Source organism: the organism of the source record quoted next, unplaced genomic scaffold (genome assembly GCF_019419815.1).
Source record: "Pyrus x bretschneideri cultivar Hongxiangsu unplaced genomic scaffold, Pyrus_bretschneideri_v1 Contig61, whole genome shotgun sequence".
Classification (NCBI taxonomy): Eukaryota; Viridiplantae; Streptophyta; class Magnoliopsida; order Rosales; family Rosaceae; genus Pyrus; species Pyrus x bretschneideri.
The window spans coordinates 2,414,785-2,418,671 of record NW_025999800.1 but is presented as its reverse complement, the minus strand read 5'-3'; the positions used below and the strand labels follow the sequence as shown (position 1 = coordinate 2,418,671).

General features: G+C 35.1%; 1 pseudogene; it reads right to left on the bottom strand.

The window, feature by feature from the left end:
• Positions 1-522: 522 nt before the first annotated feature.
• On the bottom strand, positions 523-2,303 carry LOC108866791 (annotated as a pseudogene).
• Between the last annotated feature and the right edge of the window lie 1,584 nt (positions 2,304-3,887).

Genomic DNA, 3,887 nt, shown 5'->3' with positions numbered 1-3,887 from the left:
TAATAAGATTAAGCGCAAAAAAAAGTCAATGATGCACAAATGCGAACATCGAAGAGCGGTAAATTGTCTTAAAAAGTGGGTAAATTATTTATAAAAAAAAAAATTGATAAGTTTCTTATAATCTCACACACACTCGCAATTTTTATTCTTCTCCATAAAAAGAAAATTATAGAAAATTAAGATACAAGGATAACTCAAAAACATGAAATAAAATCAATCATAATTATACAAGCAAACCTAAAACCACAAGGACAAGGGAATCTAAATATTACTTCCTCCTAAAGGTAGGAAATAAACACAACTCCAAATGATTCCTATTTTATTTCTTCAACACATGACAACTTGTTAGAATTTTAGGTTTTTTTAGTTTTTAGTTTTATTTTACGTATTAAACGAAAACGAAAGTTGCATCTTAATAGTTCATGTTGTCAGTTTTTAGTTTTTAGTTCTTCTCCCATAAAACTAAAACGAAAACGAAAGTTTTTAGTTTTTAGTTCTTCTCCATAAAAGCTTTTCAACTAATCAGCCTGCATGCTCATATCGTATGTGATCTAAGGTTGACTTCTGGTAGCTCTTGCAGCTCAGTTGAATTTTCATGTATTCTATATAGTTCGTTCCAATGTATTTGGGAGCTTGGCCGTGTTTTTCCAGCAACTCCGGCGCCGGTGCTATAACTGTGTCCGCAGATGGTCCATGCGAAAAGACAACAGAGATCCTTGTAGCTTTGTTGTTCTAGGTGGCCCGATGGATCACGCTCTTGTACTTGCCGTTAGTTAGAATGTGCATTTGGTCTGCAAGGTTAACAAAGAACCGGTTGGGAGGGACATCAATAGTGACCCACTTTCCGTTGTATTCGACCTCGAGGCCATTCATCTCGTTCTGGATTAGCAGAGTGAACAGGCCAGAATCAGTATGACGGGGAAGGCCGATTGCGCTTTCTGGCTGCGGGCAAGGCGGATAATAGTTTGCGGCGAGGATTTCAAATCCACGATCCGTGTTCATGGCATGATGTATGATCCAATCCCAAGCTTTCTGCGATTGCTCTTGCTATCTCCAATTCTACTTGTCTTGTTTTCAGGCTAAACTTCAATGAGACCTCACTGAAGCGAGCCGGTTTGCTTAGGGCATAAAACTCAGGATGTACTCTGGCCTTTAAAAAATCCCTCCACATAAGGAATTTATCCAAGTCATGATTATAACTTGTCCCGCAATTGAACATCTCTAGCAAATCGTTACTAGATTTGAACTCCTCCCTTTCTTCGTCTGGGAGAGTGAAAAATCCATGGCATGCATCGATCATCGCCTTCATTAAGGTCGGTGGCACTTCGTGGTTAATGGCCAGCAAACCATGATGATTAGTTAAGTATTAGTTTTATGTATAGAAAACTAATTACTGCGTACCTACGGACATACAAGTAAATAACAATAATGCTTCATATACCGAAGTAACAATAATGCTTTAGGGTTAACTTAGGGTGCCACTTAACATTAAGGTCTCGTGGTGTTTTATTTCTCTTAAGTGAGAAGTCTTTCGCTCAACTCACGTAGATGACAAGTTAGATTTCAAATTATCATGGACGAACTGTTGTGTGGCTTAGCCCACAATCTACGCCTTAGTGTTAATATTTCATTGTACCAAAAATAAACAAAAATGTTGGGTACACTCTCTCAGTAAGTGTGTGATTTCATTAGCAAGTATGTCAGTTTTATGTGCATCTAATAGCATAACTCCTGAAATAATAATTAATTTATGGTTTTATGCTTACAATGAAGCATCCCCATTCTTGGCAAATTTTGACGAGGTCATGGATGATTTTGGACCGTTAATCAAGAGAACCCGATGTGAGAAGAGACATATCATCAACTACAGGAATTGTGAGTTCAGGATCGTTAGGATCTGCTTCATTATGGGGGTCTCCATTGAACATATATGCAGAAGGAAGAGAGCTGAAAGCATGGGATTCAGCAAGCGATTTGATGCTTGTTACCTTTGTGGTCTCCATGGTTGTTTGAGTAGCCACTGCATCCATAGCTCAAAACTGAAAAACCAAGATCAAAGAAATCAGTTACAAGCTAAGGGAGAAAATGTTGAGTTGAGATGAGTTCTTAATGAAAGAAATGCTTTCTTTTTATAGAGCATCAAGAAGCTGGTGCATATCTTTACTTGGTGAATGAAGATTTACACGCTACATAAAATTATCCATGTATTCAACAGAACAATAAAATCTATTCACTTAATAGAATTTTCTTCGGTCAACTTTTTTTGGTCAAATTATTATTCTTTTTTTTTTTTTTTTTTTTTTTTTTTTTTTTTTTTGTAACTTGTCTTCGTCTTTGACAAAGTATTATTTGGTAAAACATATTATGTGTATACTATCGTTGGGTGCCTTTGTTGTTGTACACATAGTTGAATGGTATATTTATATTTAGCTTTATTACGTTTAATGTTGTACACATTGTTGATTGGTATGCTTATTTTCAATCTTAGATGTTTGATTTTGTACATATCTAAACTACCTATTAATAGAAACCTAGTTGTCAATCAAAACTTCATGAAAATGCCATTTTAACCCCCTCACCAAAACTAAACAAAAATAAAAAATATGGGCAATTTAGTAATTACATAAACATAATTTTTGCTATTTTTTGCAGCCACCTCACAGTTAGGTCGATGTAGCATGCCCTGTTTACAAATGAAAAAAAGATATGCCCACATTAGAAGAAACTTGCTTATCTTTGTCCCAATTTTCATAACTGTTTTTTTTTTCTTTTGTAAATTTAAAACCTAATCACACTTTATAATATAAAAAAATTAAATGAAATTGTTCACGCACAATGTGCGAGGGCATCTGCTAGTGTCTATAATCTAAACTACATATTAATAGAACCCTGGTTGTCGATCAAAACTCTAGGAAATTACCATAGAATCCTGGTTGTCAATCAAAACTTCAGGAAATTACCATTCTAACCTTCTAATCAAAACTGAATAGAAATAAAAATTATGGGTAATTGAATAATTACATGAACCCAAAATTTACTATTTTTTAAGTGAATCTCACAACTATTTAAACATGGCAACTCTATTTAAAATTAAATAAAAAAACTCCACTTCTCTCCTCTTCCTCTCCCTCTCCCTATATCTCTCGCCAGATTCTAAACTTACTTCAACTTGTTCCAACCCTTGGGGCAAATATTAGTTTTAACACAAAACTCATTTTTAGGGCAAATTTAGACCAGGATTCTCCTAGTTAGTGGGGATTGGCTCACCATATATGCGTATAACTTTTTAGTTTTATATTTATAAATTCATTGAATCCTACGGTTAAAATCTAATATGATCAAATCCAATGGTAAAAAAGAAGATATAATGGTCCAAATTTAAATCTAACGGCTAAAGTGACACATCCTGACTGAAATCAAGGCATGTTGGGCGTCACATGACAGTGACGTAACCGTGTGCATAGCGTGGAAGGGATAAAGATAAAAAGAAATATGAGTAGATAAAAACCAACTACCAAAGTACTAGCGAGAAAATAAGTGTGGAATACACAATCAGAGTATAAGTAGCCAAATTTCAATCCAGGCAGAAGTACTAATTAAATAACACTCAAAGATAATCCTACATTGGTAGTCTGTCAGAACTGCCTTGAGCCCTCGCAAGCCAGCAACGAGAATTCCTACCTAGAACCTGGAGGCGTAAAACAGAAAGTGTGAGTGGGCAAAAACAAAGCTTTTCAAAATCATTTCATTTCTCAAAAGTTCTAACCCCTCGCTGTAAAACCTGTAACCTTTTCCCAGAAAATAGAATACATAAACATATATCAAATCAGGCTCGAAAGCAGAATGCATCAATATTATGCCATGCCAAATGTCTCAATATAAAGCAT